Genomic DNA, 19,208 nt, shown 5'->3' with positions numbered 1-19,208 from the left:
GGATCCAAACTACACACTGGACAAACTCAAGTCTGTGGAGCATCACTGGCCTTGTGCTTTTACACTGAATGGCTACACACAAAGCTATTTTTGTGAAATTCAGTTTTCTGTCAGGGTTATGGGGTTAAGATATGCAGAATATACAGCTTGTGGAGTATTACAGGCATTTTGTCTATGGAGAGTGTGTGAACCTGCAGAGAGCTAGCCAGTAGCTATCGCTGCTGCTCTCACATGGTCATGCACTGAAGCTAAGCTAAGCATTTAGCCCTGAATAAGTCTGTAGTTTCATTCATAAAAGGTTTACAAAGGTCTTTAAATTTAATCTTCAATAAACCACATGAGTGAGATGATTAATAGCAGTATAACACTATCTACATACACTCTTAACAATTACAGACTGTGTTTACAGTCTGGATCATGGAGGAGAGAAGAGGATTAAAGCAGGACCAGACAAATGTATGTACACACAGACACACACAGTTATAGTAAGTGTTGTTGTGTTATAAATGCACTCAACACATTCTGTCTGAGGAGAACAGAGAAGTGAAGTGTGTGTGGGAGAATCAGCCGTATCCTGATCATCCAGACAGATTTAATTGTCCTCAGGTGTTGTGCAGAGAGAGTGTTTGTGGACGCTGTTACTGGGAGATTGACTGGAGTGGAGATCGTGTGTATATCAGTGTCGTATAAGAGCATCAGGAGGTCATGAGTCTTGGTTTGGATGTAATGCTCAGTCCTGGAGTTTGTTCTGGTCGTCTTCCAATTTCTCATCTCCCTTTACAGCCACTAAGCAGGAGAATAGGAGTGTTTGTGGATCACAGTGCAGGAACTCTGATCTTCTACAACATCAGTGAAGACACAATGAGCCTCATCCACTCAGTCCAGACCACATTCACTGAGCCGCTCTGCCCTGGGTTTGGTGTTTATCGCGATTCATCAGTCAAACTGCTGAAGACTGAAGAGAGATTTACCCATAACCCTCTGCAGGATCAGTCAGTAACAGTGAGATTTTCTGTGGTCTCTTCTGTGTATGTGTGTGAGAGAGAGTGTATGTGTTCATATATAAAATATATATTTTTTTTAAAAATCTGAATACTGTGTGAATCTTTGAAATACATAATCAACACCTTACAATACTGAAATCAGCTTCAGAGCATTAGTAAATGTATGACAATTCTCACACAGTCAACCCCCACCACCAGTCTCCTTGGTGGACAGGAGTTTGGCTAAAGGAATAAAATGGGTTGCCTTGTAGAACCCACCATCATCAAAACAAAGTTAGTACCTCTCGATTGAGGTAAGCCAGAGACACGAGTCACGTGTGACCAGGGGCGAGAGGGAATGGGAAAGGATTGTAACAGACAACCGGGCAGCTGATTAGAAGTTTTATTCTGGGCACATACTGCACAAGCCAACACAAACTGCTTGATGTCCTGGGTCATAGATGGCCACCAAAATCACTATTGAATAGTAGCCAGCGATATACAGACTCCAAGGTGACAGGCTACTTTGAACTCATGACCCCACTGAAGGTCTTCTGGTCTTAACCTAACTGGCAAAAAGAGGCAACCTCAGAAACCGCTCCAAAGCTTTCCATGAGTTGGGGAATTGCCGCTCGGCTACGGCCCTTACATTAATGTGATCAGCCCTGATGCCCTTCGTTGAGACCATATGCCCCAGGATCAAAACAGATTTGTTGTGGAACATATACTTATCTCCCTTGACATAAAGCTGGTTCTACAGCAGCCACCGCAGATGAGGATATCATTAAGGTACACAAAGACAAATCGATTTACCATGTCCCTCAGCACATTGTAGACAAGTGGCTGAAAGACAGCTGGGGCATTAGTAAACCTGAAAGGTAAAACCTGGTATTCAATGTTTCCTGTGGGTGTGTTGAATGCTGTCTTCCACTCATCCCCCTCATTTTTCCAGATTAGGGCATTGCGAAGGTCGAGTTTTGTAAAGATCTCGGCTCCCTGCAATAACTCAGAGGCAGAAGATATCAAAGACACAGGGTACTTGTTCTTAACAATAAGGTAATTGAGACCTCTGTACAAGGACACAGGGAGCCACTTTATATCAAAGAAGAACCCAGCCCCAGCTGTAGAGGAAAAGGGGCGAATGAAGTCAGCTTCTATAGACTATTGAATGTACTTGTCCATGTCCTCTCTATCAGGAATAGAAAGGAAATACCACCAAGCCCTGGGCATAGAAGAGCCTTGGACTTTGACACAATCATTTGGTTGGTGGGGAGGTAAGAACGTGGCCTGGGATTTGCTGAAGACCTGGCACAGATCATGGTACTCCGACGGGACTACAGAGAGATCTAAAGCTTCTAAAGATCTAAAGGACACGAGGCAGCACTCTGACACATAATAAAACAAGACTGACTCAAAGATAACACAGAATTACCTGACCAGTGACCTCACGGTGATTGCCAGAGATAATTAAATTTGCAGATGGGGTGGAATGGTGATGGAGGTTTTGGTAAGACCAATTAGGAAGCAGACACTGATAGGGGAAGAAAGAGAGATTGCAGGAATGCCACAGGACACGGCAGTGGTACTGTTCATAAAGTTGCCCGTTGCTTCAGAGTAAATCAGGCCACAAACAAGAATGGATGACATCTCTGAGCTGGAGTGAGGCTGACAGTGAGGTACAATGTGTGAGGGTATCAGAACAAGGAAAGGTGCCCACCAGGATCCCCTGGACTACTGGTGAGTTGGGCTTTTAAAGGAGATCCCACAGTACAGACACAAGCAACTAGCCAGAAAACAGCCTAGATGCTGTTTCTTTTTGGTAGTTAGTTGCAGATGTCCATGCAGCATCAGCTCCTGGTCAGAATTTGGTGGTGGAGTGTGTAGAAAACTTGAGACACCCTCATCAGACTTCCAGGAAGGGCGAGTTACTCGCTGAAGTTGACTGCGATGAAGGCGACCCTCAACCCAAAATCAACCAGGGCATCAAAAAAGTTATGGGCTGGCCCTGCCTTTAAAGGGGGTGATCGTGAATGCCACTCTGGATTCCTCAGTGATGTAAGGATGAGGCTGGAGAGCAAAAACAAGGAAACACTGGCAGAGGAAGGACTAACAGGAGCTGGGATCCCCAACATAGGCTAGTGGGCTGTTTACTTGAGGCTCAGGTTCAGGGTGGAGAGGAATGGCTGCCTGCCTGGAGTCTCTAACATTAGACTGAAGCTGCTGGACTTGAACGTTGAGTTCAGTTACAGGTTGTTTAGAGAGATCAGCAGAAGGAGAAACTAAACCAAACTAGGACATTTGGAGTCTAGATAAATGACAAGACACAAGAGGACAATACAACTCTTAAGAGTTATTTTGTGGTTTTGATTTTTGAGTATATGTTGGGGTGTAAATGAGCAGATGTTATTAATGCATTCCTGCCGACATTTTTGTTTTTCCTAGGAGTCTCTCGTATTTCAGAACCGTCTCCCGGAAAACTCCTGGAATTTCAGGAGTTTTGATGTGAAATTTTTATTCGTTTAGAATTGGTTTAAAATCGGTAATTTAAATACATTTCGACATGCATTTTCAAATAACTTCTATAATGTAAAGATCAAAACAGTTTTCAATTTTAGACGTAATCCCAAACTTCTTATAAAAAGTCCTTAATATTTTCAGCACGTAAACTGACAATGTATATTTCAACACACATTTCAACAATGATTAAACTCCTGTGACTTCCTCTGACAACAACATATTTAGTCATTTTTAACAGGTTTTTTTAGTGTAGTGATAATAAATGCTTTATCTTAATGATGGTTATTTAGTCTTCTGCTGTTAGTTTGTCAAAGCCCTGGTTGTGGCTTACATCTCATTAAATTATGACACTGTTGGAAACTTGATTTTAGTAATTCAATTAAAAGGTGAAACTGGTATATTGGATTGATTTATCACAGAGACTGTTTTATTTCAAGTGTTTATTTCTTTCCATTCTGATGATGCTTACAGCTAATGGAACCCCACAATTCAGAATCTCAAAACATTGTAATATATGATGGCCAATGACTTTTTTTTTAAAGGATTTTCACACAGAAATGTTAGACTGCTGAACATTAAGAACATGTATTCAATGCTTGGTCTGGGCTGTTTTTGCCTGAATTACTCCAGCAATGTTTACTCCACAGATCCTTTATGAGTTTTCTGGCCAATCCAGTACAGCGATATCATGGTTCTTAAAGCAGGTATTGTAACGTTCAAATAAGAGTCAAAGATGATCCAAGTGCAAAATGAACAATGTTTATTTGTATCTGACAATTAAACCAAATAGTGCCAGGCTAGAGGGACGCAGAACACAGGGCAGGAACAGAACGAGGAAACCGGATCCAGATAAACTCCTCAGGGCCTGAGCACAGACAGCACAAACATGAGTGATAGTAACGAACTGACACAGACACACAAAAGCGTCGCCCAGATATAGGCACCATGATGAGCCTCAGCTGGCGAACTAATCAGACCAACTGAGTGTCGTCATAACACGTGAGCATAACAAATCCACATGGACAACCAAAACAAAACAAACCCACATGATCAAACATACACTCCGCAGAAGCGCACAAACCTGCAACCGTGACATTACCTCCTCTCCTACAAGCACCTCCTGGTGCTCCCAGAAGAGCCTACCTGGCAATTGTAATCATCGATAAGAGAGTGATCCAATATGTCCTTTGTAGGGACCCAACTCCTCTCCTCCGCACCATAAACTTCCCTGTCCACCAAGTACTGAAATCCTTGTCCCCTCCGTCTCGAGTCCAGAATGCGCTTAACCGAATAAACGGTCTCCCCATCTACGAGACGCGACGGGTTAATAGCGGTATGAAAAACGGGCTTTAATTTGGAAACATGAAACACGGGATGTATTCTCCTGTACGCTGGAGGAAGCTTAAGGCGGACTGCTACCGGACTAATGATCTTGATGTCAGTAAATGGGCCGATAAATTTAGGTGCAAGTTTATTACATACGGAACGTAAAGGAATATTCTTAGTTGAAAGCCACACTTTTTGACCGACAACGTAAACGGGAGGCTTCAACCGGTGGCGATCGGCTTTAGCCTTGGTGCGCGCACCCACTTGGAGGAGGGTCTGTCTGGCTCTGCTCCAAGTGCGTCGGCACCTCTGGACAAAGACGTGGGCGGAGGGGACCGCGATTTCGGATTTCAAACTGGGAAAAGCTGGTGGCTGGTATCCTAAGCTACATTGAAACGGAGAGAGGCCCATAGCCGACACTTGTAATGAATTGTGTGCGTACTCCACCCATGGGAGCTGCTCACTCCAAGAGGAGGGATTTTGGGAAACCAAACAACGTAACATGCGCTCGAGATCTTGGTTGGCCCTCTCTGTTTGTCCGTTACTCTGAGGATGGAAGCCAGAAGAAAGACTTACAGTCGCTCCCAATAAATGACAGATTTCTCTCCAAAATTTAGAGACAAACTGGGGCCCCCTGTCAGAAACCACGTCCGTCGGGAGGCCATGAATGCGAAAGACGTGATTAATGACAGCATCCGCTGTCTCTCTGGCTGAGGGTAATTTAGGCAGAGGAATGAAATGAGTAGCCTTCGAGAACCGGTACACAACGGTCAAAACAGCCGTATTGCCACCAGATGGCGGGAGACCAGTGACAAAATCTAGCGAAGTGTGCGACCAGGGTCTCGAAGGCACTGACATCGGCTGAAGGAGTCCAGCAGGAGGGCGATTAGAAGTCTTAGAAACAGCACAAACAGAACAGGCCAAAACAAACTCGCATATGTCCCGTGCCATAGCTGGCCACCAAAATCGCTGTTTAACCAAAAATAAGGTTCGACTCACCCCAGGATGACAAGCCACTTTGGAGGAATGTCCCCACCGAATGACGTCAGACCGAATCTTCTCCGGCACAAACAAACAACTGGGTGGGCATCCGACCGGGGGCGTTACCCCATCCAGGGCTGTGCGGACCCTGCTCTCGATCTCCCATGTTACTGCAGAAATACAAATCCTCTGGGGAACGATGGGCTCAAGAGGCGTATTGCGCTCGGAAGAATCAAAAAGACGGGATAACGCGTCGGGTTTGATGTTTTTAGAACCCAGTTGATATGAGATAGTAATGTCAAAACGTCCGAAAAATAATGCCCACCGAGCCTGCCTGGAGTTAAGTCGTTTGGCGGACCTGATGTATTCGAGGTTCTTATTATCGGTCCAAACGATAAAGGGAACCCCCGAACCCTCCAACCAATGACGCCACTCCTCCAAAGCGAGTTTGACAGCCAACAACTCCCTATTACCAATGTCGTAATTTCGTTCTGCGGAAGACAATCGATGTGAGAAAAACGCGCACGGATGAATTCTGTCATCCGAGGCTGCGCGCTGGGACAGGATCGCGCCCACGCCCACCTCTGGCGCGTCAACTTCCACCACAAACTGCCGAGAGGGATCAGGTGTCACCAGAATGGGAGCTGAAATAAAGCGGCTCTTTAGTTTAGTAAATGCAACCTGTGCTGCACTCGACCACCTGAAGGGAGTCTTGGCGGAGGTTAAGGACGTCAGAGGGGCGGCGAGCTGGCTGAAATTGCAAATAAAACGCCGGTAAAAATTAGCGAAGCCCAGAAATCTCTGCAGGGCCCTACAAGACTCGGGGATTGGCCATTTTACCACAGCCTGAACTTTCTGTGGATCCATGCGGACCCCCTCGACTGACACAATGTGTCCTAGAAAGGGAACAGACTGTGCATGGAACACGCATTCTCTAGCAGCCGCTGAAGCACTCGCCTGACGTACTGCACATGTTCCTGGAGAGAACGAGAAAAAATCAGAATGTCATCCAAGTAGACATAAATAAACTGATCTATCATGTCTCGCAACACGTCATTTACGGGTGCTTGGAAAACCGCAGGAGCATTAGAAAGCCCAAAAGGAAGAACACAATATTCAAAATGCCCCCTGGGGGTCAAAAACGCGGTTTTCCACTCATGACCCTGCTTCATGCGAACCAAATGATATGCGTTGCGGAGATCTAATTTCGTGAAAACGAAGCCCCTTGCAGACGCTCGAACGCTGAAGACATCAGCGGCAAAGGATACGTATTCTTCACCGTGATGCTGTCCAGCCCTCGATAATCTATGCAAGGTCTAAGAGTCCCATCCTTTTTCACGAAAAAGAACCCCGCCCTCGCTGAAGAAGAAGAGGGCCGTATGATCTTGGCCGCTAGAGAATCAGAAATATATTCTCAGGAATAGAAAGAGAGTATAACTTGCCTTTAGGTGGAGACGTACCTGGCAATAAATCTATTGCACAGTCATAGGGACGATGAGGAGGCAGAGAAGCAGCTCGAGACTTACTGAACACTCTCTTCAGGTTGAGGTACTCACTGGGCACGTTAGACAGGTCCATGCGCTCCTCCTGAAACACAGAACAAGAAACAGCAGAACGAGCAGAAGAAAGACACGACTCATGACAGTTCTCACTCCACAAAAATATGGAATTGAGACCCCAGTTAATTTGAGGTTTATGAAGAATTAACCATGGATGTCCTAAAACCACCGGTGAGTTGGAACAGTCTGTTAAAAAAAAATGAAATGTGCTCAACATGATTTCCAGATGTGATAAGTTTTATGGGTTTGGTGGAGTGAGTGATAGTGGGAAGGGAAAGCCCACTGAGGGCGCGTACTGCAATGGGTTGTGACAGAGCTATAACCGGAAGTTTAGAACTGAAAGCGAAACTGGAGTCAATGAAATTTCCCTCTGCCCCGGAATCGACGAGGGCATGGGTGTCATGACTTCCGGAACACCATGATACAGTGACGGGCAATAAAGTAGCAGCGTAGAGGATTTGTCCAAATTAATTTCACCCATCAGTAACCTCTTACCTACTGATGGGTGTTGTCTTTTATGGGACAGGAAGCCACCCGATAACCCGCCCCTCCGCAGTAGAGGCAGAGTCCCTCTGTTCTTCGTCGGCGCTTTTCTTGCAAGGACAAGCGGGATCTCCCCAGCTGCATGTGTTTCGGGTCAGCGCTTACCACTTCCGGTGTCGCAGCCAATGCCGGAAAGTCAGGGACGGAATCCGAAAACCTGCTCTGCTGTAGGCGAGTCTCACGCCGAAGCAGTCTGGTGTCCACACGGATGGCCAAATCCACCAGCTCGTCCAGAGTCTTTGGAAGATCTAAGGAATAGATCGCATCTTGCAGACGATCAGATAATCCGTGCAGAAACATGTCCCATTGCGCCTCCGCGTTCCAGCTGCATTCAGCGGCTAGTGTTCGGAACTCCGATTCCCCTGGTGGAGTTCAGCAAGGACTCGGGCGGCCTCTCTCCCGGAAGCGGCCCGATCAAAGACCTTCTTAAGTTCTTTGGAGAACAGGTCAAACGTAGAGCAGCATAGTAGCTTTTTTTCCCAAGCTGTTGTTCCCCACTGGGCCGCCTTGCCCGAAAGGAGGGTGATGACAAACGCCACCTTAGATTGCTCGGAGGAAAATAATGACGGCTGCAGCGAGATGTAAAGGGAACACTTAGACAAGAAGGATCGGCACAAGAGAGGCTCTCCAGAGTAGCTGGTCGGAGGTGGAAGACGCGGCTCAACAGAGCGACCAAGAACCGCAGGCGCTAGTGACACTTCCGGGGTCAGTGCAGTCTCGGGGGCCGGTGCAGTATCAGCCTGTGCAGCACGGGTAACCAGTTGTTGGACCTGGGATGTGAGCAATGAAACTTGGCCAACCAGGGCCTGGATCGCCTGAGCCGTGGTGGCTAGGGCCTCATCCTGTCGATCAATTCGAGCGTTGCCCTGAGAGACGAATTCGGAGATCTGGGAAACACTCGCTGGATCCATGTAAAGGTCAGTTCGTTCTGTAACGTTCAAATAAGAGTCAAAGAGGATCCAAGTGCAAAATGAACAATGTTTATTTGTATCTGACAATTAAACCAAATAGTGCCAGGCTAGAGGGACGCAGAACACAGGGCAGGAACAGAACGAGGAAACCGGATCCAGATAAACTCCTCAGGGCCTGAGCACAGACAGCACAAACATGAGTGATAGTAACGAACTGACACAGACACACAAAAGCGTCGCCCAGATATAGGCACCATGATGAGCCTCAGCTGGCGAACTAATCAGACCAACTGAGTGTCGTCATAACACGTGAGCATAACAAATCCACATGGACAACCAAAACAAAACAAACCCACGTGATCAAACATACACTCCGGAGAAGCGCACAAACCTGCAACCGTGACAGGTATTAGCACATTTGGTATTGTGGGCAGATGTCAAGTCCTGCTGGACAGTCAAATCACCATCTCCATGAATCTGCCAGCAGAGGGAGCCATGAAGTCAATAGTATCTGACTGCAGACTAGCATTTGCAATGGAGACACACAGTCTCAGGCACAATGCACTCAATGGAGCTGGTGACGTCAATATGAGGGGTATGGATGCTCCCCAAACCACCACTGACTGTGGAAACTGAACACTGGACTTTAATAAGCTTTAATTCTGCGCTACTACTTTCTCCTTCCAGAAATTGATTTCCAAAGAAATGCCAAATTCTACTTTCATTTGATGAGGACTTTGGCCTATTGGTCCTTTTTGTCTTTACCCCAGGTTAAGACACCTCTAACACTGTCTCATGTTTTCCTCTATTGTAAGTAACACCTGGTGGATCTAGTGTTAAGCTCAGAGTGCATACTATTAATAATTCACCATATGGACACTGAAGGGTTTTTCTCACTACATACTGTTGTACTAGCTGGAGCTTCCTAAAATGGCATTAGCATATAATATCTGACAGTAGTCAAGCTCTGAGGAAAAACAAGAGTATCCTATATTATTATATAATATCATGGTATCTATACCAATAACACCCCTCAGATTCTTTCTGCTGTATTCTCAATATGCCACTTTGACCATGACAATATTAAAACCTTTCCTCATAGTTGTCCTGAAGCCACAAATAAACATTCGTTCTTGTCTAAAGGCAAATTTGGAAATCTTTATCGAATTCTCATAGTTGGAGAAAAAAAAAATGTAGAATACAGTGGTAAAAGGTGTCGAGCTTTCTTCTAAGTAAGGTCATTTGTGTTTAGCAGAAGAAAGGCAGTCAAACCGGTTTGGAACCCAAGAAGGGTGAGCATATTATGACTATTTTTATTTTATTTCAATATTTTTATTGACTTTTTATTCTGAATTTTGAGAAATGATGACAAAAAATAGTATGAAACATCTGTAATGTAAACGAGTGATCATTATAAAATCAAAACCTTTCATTAAAGCTGTCCTGTTCTTGTCTTAGGAGAATTTAGAAAAGCTTTCATATATATATAATGGATTTCTAATAGCGAGTATCGATAAACAGATATATTGATTAAAATAAGAGTTGAAAACACCTTCAGAAATAGAGATATAACACATGTACATTCACATTATGTGCTGCAAACAATAAATAAAAGACAAACTACAACATTTGAACTGAATGTAATGCTGTTTAATGGTTTTCTTGATTTGTCCTCTGGTTAAACATTATTCATTTGTGTGTGCTGTTTCTCTTCACTGTGATCTTCAGTTATTTTGTTCAGTTAGTTCAGTTTTGTCTTTGGTACTGACTAATCTATTGTATAAACACACTTATTGAATATTATTGAACAGCATCCTATAGAAAATAATAATAATACAGCAGAGAGATCTGTATGAGGTGTACTCATTTATATAGAAATCTCTAATCTTATTTTATAGGTTCAACATTACTGTAAATATTCTTCAGAGAACCCACAGATTTCATCTTAAGTTCCTTCTCTAAATCTTCCTTCAACACACTCGTGCTCAGAGAATCTGCACAGATATCTTCAGCTCCAGTGCTTTGTGTGTCGTCTTCAGGACACGCCCACAGTCAGGAGAATCTCATGAATATTCATGTCAGTGTCACTCAGTGCAGCCAATAATATTTGAGGATATACCTGTAGATCACACAGGTGTGTTTTAGTGAAGTGAAAGAGTGAAAGAGCTCAGATTGTGTTCCTGCTGCACAAGAGCGTCTGTACTTCTGCATGTGAGTTTAACACTTCTACATTACGCTGATTTGTGGAGATGATGAAGGGTTTATATGTGTGAGTGTGATTTAAATGTCTGATCCTGAAGATCAAATCCTCAAACACAGATTAAACACTGAGTCAAACACGCTCATTTAAACACTGTGTCTAAAAGCTTTATTTTTAATCCCTTTACAGTGTTTGTGCTCTTCTATATCAGACTGACTCAATAGTGTCCAATAATTCAGCATTAAATATAACTCTAAACATTCAGAGTCACCAAATCAAAAGTAAAGTTAAAGCAGACCGTCAGTTGAACAGGAAGAAAAGCTGCTGAAAACAACAAGCTGACGATCCTTAAACAACACTGCATTTAACCCCTTACTGTCAGAGTAACTCATTAACCAAAGAGCCTCTTTAGTAGAGAGACATTTTAATACTCACTAAATCAACAATTGGCTGAACCTGAACTTCTCTTGATAAACTCTATATAACATGCATTTACCTTAAATCAAATGTGAAACAGCTGAGATGTCAGATCAGGGTTAAACCAACTGCATTCATGTTAAGGACTATATATATATATATATACAGTTGAAGTCAGAATTATTAGCCCCCCTGAATTATTAGACTCCCTGTTTATTTTTCCCCCAATTTCTGTGTAGCGGAGAGCAGATTTTTTCAACAAATTTCTAAACATAATAGTTTTAATGACTTATTTCTAATAGCTGATTTATTTTATCTTTGCCATGATGACAGTGAATAATATTTTACCTGATATTTTTAAGACACTTCTATAAAGCTTAAAGTGACATTTAAAGGCTTAACTAGGTTAATTAGGGTAACTAGGCAGGTTAGAGTAATTAGGCAAGTTATTGTATAACGATGGTTTGTTCTGTAGACAGTCGGAAAAAAATAGCTCAAAGGGGCTAATAATTTTGTCCTTAAAATGGTGTTTAAACACTGTTGCCAGCTACTCACTGTAAAAGTTTGGTTACAGTAAGTGACTGGCAACAGTGTTGACAGTTAAATACTGTAACTGAACCATTACAGTGAGTGGCTGGCAACAGTGTACAGTTAATTACTGTAATAGAGCAGTAGTGGTGACTAACTGGAAACTGTGTACAGTTAATTACTGTATTGTAGTGTTACAACTCACAGCATTATACTGCACACACATTAATAGTATGTCAAGGTGTTACTAAAATTAATCAGTATTCTTACCGGTTATTAAAATAGAAGGCATAAAAATTCAGACAAATATATTTTATTTTTTTGGCAGCAAACAAATATACAACAGAAAATGTGTAACAAAATTAAGAAATCAGCAGATATAAATATCATCTTACATATTACTGAGAGCCACAGGTCTGCACAGTAAGGCTGCGGTCAACGCTTGAGCATGTGAAATTCTGTCATATGACACTGCGAAAAGGAATGGGATTAAACAAAATAATTAGAGATTGAAAAAGCAAGCGACTGGTCCATAATTTTTGTTCAGAGAGGTCATGGTTTGATCTTTGATTAGTCTCAAGCAATCACATGATGTGATTTCGCAGGTCAGAGTTCTCCAATCTTGAATTTTCCAATGCTGCAAACTGTAAAACTTGTCGCTTCAGCTTGCATTCCAGGTCTGCAGCATTCACATGCGTTTGAATGGAAGTCTTTAGGGAGAAAAGTGCAGTGTGACCGGGACTTTAAGCTGTAACTCTAATTAAACACACCTGATCAAACTAATTAAGGCTTGTTAGAAATCTACAGGTAATGTTGAAGCAGGGTGGGAACTAAACTCTGCTGCGCTGCAGTTCTCCAGGAACCCCCATGTTATATAGCAGGGGTGCTCACTCCTGTTCCTGGAGATCTACCTTCCTGCAGATTTCAGTTGCTACCCATATCAAACACACCTGCCTGTTATTATCAAGTGGTGTTCAGGTCCTAATTAATTGGTTCAGGTGTGTTGCAGTGAAATGTGTTACTCTCTCCTCAATGCGAACCATGCTTAAAAACTGAACAGCAAAAAACACATAATAATTATGCTTATTTTTTAAATAATTAAAAAAAGGCATATGAAACGAACACATAGATAGAGATATAGATAGAAACATGTTTGTCAAACACAGGCACATACTGTCAATTCTCAATAAAAAGTTTTAAATAATTCTAAAAAAAAATAAATAAAAATAAAGTCGGCAACACCGAAAATCCAAAGGATCCAATCTTTTATTGTTATAATTATTATTTATTTACTTTAAAAATCTCATGACAACAAACTTTTCTATTGTTTCTAATATAAATTCATAGGTGGAAACACTGCTCTGAAATCTGAAATAGCAACAAACTCACAACCTGGGACCTGACAGTAGAGCTTTTGTGTGTGGATGGTTATGTGTATCATATTTTTGTGATTCCCTGTGATGATTTCTGTGCACATGTTACCTTACTAAGGTGATGGAATTTAATGGTTTTTATGTGCATTAAAACTGCTTATTTGCCGGAAAGATACATGAAATTTTAGCATCTGTACATTATGGCAGTATGCAATATCCAATAAATACATATACTTAAACAAAAGTAATGTAAGAAATTACATGAGGAGAGGCTAACTAGCTAACAATGTAGCTTTCAAGTTCACAGTTCAACACTGTTCAACACAGCCTTATTTTAGAAACCCTCAAAATTCATTTGAACACATTTTACTTACTCATTGTAGATTCTTATTTAAAGCCTAAAACATATCAGACTACATCTGAATTGATGGACAGAGAATAGAGCGCACAGCAGTAAACAAATCAAACACCTGGCTGCCTTAAAGGGCCAGCATTTTCTGAAAACTAAAACTTCTAAAACTTTTTAGTTAAGAATAAGACAGCCTGTGGGAGTGTGTGGTGATGCCTAAATCATTGATTTCTGCTTTTAAAATGCACATCTCTATAAATAGCAACATAAAGCATCAGAGTAGATGGGACAGTACTGGTTGAACAGTAATTTGCCATTTATTGTCACAGTTACTACCTGTAATGTGTACGTAAAGTAAATTACTGTAATTTATCATTTGCACTACACAATTTAATACAAAGTCTGCTCCTTTTACAGTAAAATACTGTTTCTTTCATTACAGAAAAACACTGGCTATTTTGCAGTCATTTACTGCATAATCTACAGGGTAAGAGTGCAGTTGAGCTTTAACCTTAATTAAACACACCTGATCAAACTAAATCTAAAGATAACGTGTTGAAGTAGGGCTGGAACTAAATTCTGCTGGGCTGCGGCCCTCCAGGAGTTTTACATCCCTGGTACATAGCATATTTTCAAAGCAACTGCCTACATGCATCACAATTATGCACATATCGTTTAATAAAAACAATAAAAATATACAAACTTTATCCAAAGCAAAAACATTAATAATAATAATAAATAATCTGATTCTCATGTCTCTCCAAATCTGTAGTAATAATAAAAAACACAACAAATAACATGATTTATACATTTATTTAGGAAAGCCTTTATACTATACTGTTAATGCCACTTTTACTTACTTCATTTGAAGTTTTCCAGACAAATTCATTGCGTCTCTGCAAAAATGTATGTGCGTGCTTTTTAAGATAAATACATATATATTCATTTCAATTCAGCTTTATTTGTATAGCACTTTTACAATGTAGATTGTGTCAAAGCAGCTTCACATAAATGGTCATAGTAACTGGAACAGTGTGGTTCAGGTTTTAGTGTTTAAGTTCAGTTCAGTTCAGTTTAGCTCAGTTCAGTGTGATTTAATCATTACTGAGAGTTCAAACACTGAAGAGCAAATTCATCGATGTGTAGCTCTACCAATCCTGAACCATGCGAGGCAGTGGCGACAGCGGATTATATATTTCGGTTATATATTAACCGGTTATATAACGGTTATATATATTATAAACATTTTTACTAGTTATTTAGCAATGTTTGTTTATGGTTGAACAGTAATTTCCCATTTATTATCACAGTAAATATCTGTAATGGTATATAGAGTAAATTACTGTCATTTATTATTTGCACTACAGAATTTCATACAAATCCTGCTCATTTTACAGTAAAATACTGTTTCTTTTCATTACAGCTAAACACTGGCTACTTTACAGTTATTTACTGCATAATCTACGGTAAGGGTTAACAGTGTATAGCATCCTTGAATGTAAGGGGTATTCGAGAGAACACGAAAAGGAAAGCTTTATTTCTTTATTTCTTCTTCTTTGAAACGAACTGATGCCGACTTTGTTTTTTGTCAAGAGACTCATTCCTCGGTCTTGGATGTGAAATTTTGGGAAGCACAATGGGGAAACTCTGTTTACTTTAGTCATGGAACTCCACAATCAGCAGGTGTAATGGTTTTGATGCATCGATTTAAAGGAGATGTACTTGACTTTGTTGCAGATGAAAATGAAAGATGGTTGATTCTGACGATTAGACTGGACAACACAACGGTTATCATTTATAATGTTTATGGTTATAATTCTAATTTGTTGAATAAGACTTTGTTTGCCAAAATTTCAGACTTAATCACAAATGGAGCAATGTTCATGCTTCATATATTATATTATATGTGCAGGCGATGTTAATGACTGTGTAGATGGTTTGATTGATAGATATCCCTCTCGTACCCTCCAACATGCTGGTCAATCCAATCTGGCATCTCTTTGTGCCTCATTATTACTTACAGATACTTGGCGCTTTTATAACCCTGTGAAATCAGAGTACACATGGTCTAACAAAAGCAAGACTTTACAATCTAGAATTGACTTATTTCTGATCTCTAACACAGCTTTACGTTATGTTCAGGAAAATAATCATAGACATGCTTTATTAACAGATCATAAACTTATTTATTTATCTCTTTAAGGTTCAAAAGAGAATTCTAGTCTTAGAGGATATTGGAAACTGAATAATAATCTTCTTAATGATCATTACTTTAATACCTGTGTTAAGAATATTGCAAGCAATAGTTTTACAGGATTAAAAGATCAATTCAAAAGTAACTGGGAACTTTTTAAATATAATGTAGGAAAAATTGCCATCATACGCAGTAAAGAATTAAAAAAACTCAACAGGCAAAATGGAAATGGAATCACTGGATAATTGACATATTCTGGAACAGAAGGAAATTCATACTTAGGAAGACGAGGAAGAGTTGACTAAAATTCAATCTAAACTTGATCTAATGTACCCGGATCTTGCTAAAGGTGCTTTCCTTCGCTCTAGAGTCAAATGGCTTGAAGAGGGAGAAGAAAACACAAGTTATTTCTTTGCTCTAGAAAATAGAAACTTTAAAAGAAATCCGTTACCTGCAATAAATATTAATGGCAGCCTTTTTATGGATCCCAAAGCAATTTTAGTTTTTTTCCTTTTATAAAAACTTCTATACCTCCAATTTTGATGAAAATAATTGTGATAACTTCATTAAAGTAATGAATCAAAATATTCCTATTATAGCTGAAGACTTTAATGATTTATGTCATTCAAATATAGCCACTCTTGAATTGAAAGATGCACTACTGAAAATGAAGAAAGGTAAAGCTCCTGGTATAGATGGGTTGACTGTAGGATTTTTGGGAACACATTGAAAATCCTCTATAACATGTTTATTGAATGCATTAATAGTGGTGAAATGTCTACCTCCATGAATCAGGAAGTCATCTCGTTAATTGCTAAACCTGACAAAGATTCACAATTGATAGAAAACTGGAGAGCGATCTCACTTCTAACAATTGATTATAAACGTATAACTTTGGTATTTGCTAATAGATTAGGTAAATATTATTATAAGTGAATGTCAAACAGGTTTTCTAAAAGGTCGCCACATAACTAATGTGTATGATGTGTATGTTGTGTGTATGACTTCACTGTGGACGGCAAAGTAAGAATCTCATTGTACAGGGAGACGTGTTTCCTTACTGTGCACATGACAATAAACAGTTGAATTGAATTGAAAAACTAATAATATTAGGCCAGTGCTTGATCTCTTAGATTATGCTGATTATGGAGATGATGAAGCTGTTATCCTTTGTTTAGATTTAAAGCGTTTGACTCTGTTGAACACAGTTTTTTTTATTTTTTAAACTGTAGAGTGTTTTGGTTTTGGGAATAAATTTCTAAAAGTCATCATTTTTTTACACCAATATTAATAGTTCTGTAATCATAAATACTTCTACAACTATGAGATTTAACATTTATCGTGGAGTACGTCAAGGTTGCCCAATTTCCCCATTTTTATTTGTATTAGTTGTTGAATTATTGGCAATTGGTATTATCAATAGTGAGCAAATTCAAGGTGTCAAAATCTTTGATAGAGTTTTTAAGTTTTCTCAATCAGCAGATGACTCGACCTTATTCTTCAAACACGCTTCTGTTATCCCTGATGCTATTTCTTTAAGCAATACTTTTTCAAAAGCTTCTGGTTTAACTTGAAATCTTTCCAAATGTGAAATTCTGCCTTTACACAGTTTAAAGAATAAACACACAATGAACATCCCAGTGAAATCCTCTGTCAAATACCTTAGAAATATTGTAACAAAAATACACTTAACAGACAAGACTTAAATGTTTCTTCCAGAATAAAGAAAACAAAAGTCGTGTTAAATTGCTGGTTACAGCGTGAACTTTCCATTTATGGTGGTGTCTTGTTATGTAAAGCTGAAGGTTTATCTCCGTTTGTTTATCCCGCCTTGTCTTTATTTCTTAAAGACTCTAATTGCAAAGATATCAATAACTTGTTCTTTTCTTTTATTTGGAAAAACAAGTCCCAAAGTATAAAAAAAAAGAGTTCTTACTAATAAGAAAGCTGAAGGAGGACTAGAAATGCTTTATTTTGAAGATATCAATAAGACCTTCAGGATCAATTGGATTAAGAGATGTCTATCTACCCCCAATTCCTTTTGGAATCATTCATTCATTCATTTTCTTGTCGGCCTTGTCTCTTTATTAATCTGGGGTTGCCACAGCGGAATGAACCGCCAACTTATCCAGCTAGTTTTTACACAGCGGATGCCCTTCCAGGCACAACCCATCTCTGGGAAACATCCACACACACATTCACACACACACTACTTTCACTAAATTCCATCAACAAGCTCTTCTTGCTTGGAAAATCTCTTACTGTCACAATGTTTCTCCTTTATTTGGAATAATGGTAATATAAGCTCTTCAAATAAATCTTGATTCTCAGTAAATTGGTTTAATAGAGACATTAATCCTCTTTTAACACTGTTTAACAGCTCAGGGAATATCCTATCCTATGAACATTTCATGTCTGCTTACAATTTCCCAATATTGTTTAGAGAATTGAATTAAATCTATCCCTGTAGAAATGATTCAACTTGTTAAAAATCATATTTGCTATAATCTGCTGTAAACCCAAAACTACATTTAGAAGGTGTTGAGTTGACTGATAATAAATGTACTAACAGACATATTCGTAATATTTTTCAGAAGCAAAATAAAATCACTCCTAGAGGCACATTTCTCTGGAACTCTATTATAGTTAATATTAATTGGAAAAAGCCTGGTTAACTCCCTTCAAATATTCTATTAATAATAAAATGAAGGAAATCCATTTTAAAATATTACATCAAGTTTACGCAGTAAAATCGTTTTTATCAAAGCGCATTGAAATGGAGGATATCTGTGGATGAAGAGAGCCTTTGCCATTTGTTTTTTGAATGCAACATTGTAAAGAATTTCTGGAAAAAATCAGCCAAATATATTTGTGAAAGGACAAAACTTAGTTATTATTTTACATTAAAATATGTAATTTTTCATTATGAAAATAAATGTAACAAATGTCTTGAATATATTGTTAATCTCTTTATTTTATTGGCAAAGTTTTACATACACAAACAGAAATCTGCTAAATCTTCTCCCACATTAACCGTTTTTTGTATTGAGTTTTTTTTTCTACAGTGAAATTGTTAAAAAAAAACATAAAATCTGAGATATGCATCAAATATTATGACACTTTTTATAAATTCCCTGTCAATTACTAAAATCATCAGATGTAGAAATGCTGCACACTTTTCTTTTGTGTAATTTAATTTATTTTAATTTATTTATCTGTTTTATCTATTTGTTTTGTTTTTTGTTGACTTTTACCATTGTTGTATTCTTTTTGCGTGTTTCATTATTTGTGTTGTGTTGTGTGTTTGTTCCTGACAGTTATGCAATT

At 39.6% G+C, this 19,208-nt stretch overlaps 2 protein-coding genes across 3 annotated transcripts in view; one reads left to right on the top strand and one right to left on the bottom strand.

Moving 5' to 3' along the window:
* si:ch73-389k6.1 overlaps positions 1-19,208 on the bottom strand; it is a 778,105-nt gene that overhangs the window by 288,563 nt on the left and 470,334 nt on the right. The gene's annotated exons all lie outside the window — the stretch shown is intronic.
* si:ch211-232d10.1 overlaps positions 10,951-19,208 on the top strand; it is a 257,213-nt gene continuing 248,955 nt past the window's right edge. The window contains exon 1 of one of the 2 annotated variants that reach the window (XM_073948228.1): positions 10,951-11,027. The gene's annotated coding sequence lies outside the window, so the exon portion shown is untranslated. Of the gene's footprint in view, positions 11,032-19,208 lie in introns of both variants that reach the window. The other variant, XM_073948230.1, reaches the window with a different exon arrangement.

Source organism: Danio rerio, chromosome 4, assembly GCF_049306965.1.
Source record: "Danio rerio strain Tuebingen ecotype United States chromosome 4, GRCz12tu, whole genome shotgun sequence".
NCBI lineage: Eukaryota > Metazoa > Chordata > Actinopteri > Cypriniformes > Danionidae > Danio > Danio rerio.
This window is presented reverse-complemented; position numbering and strand designations above follow the sequence as displayed.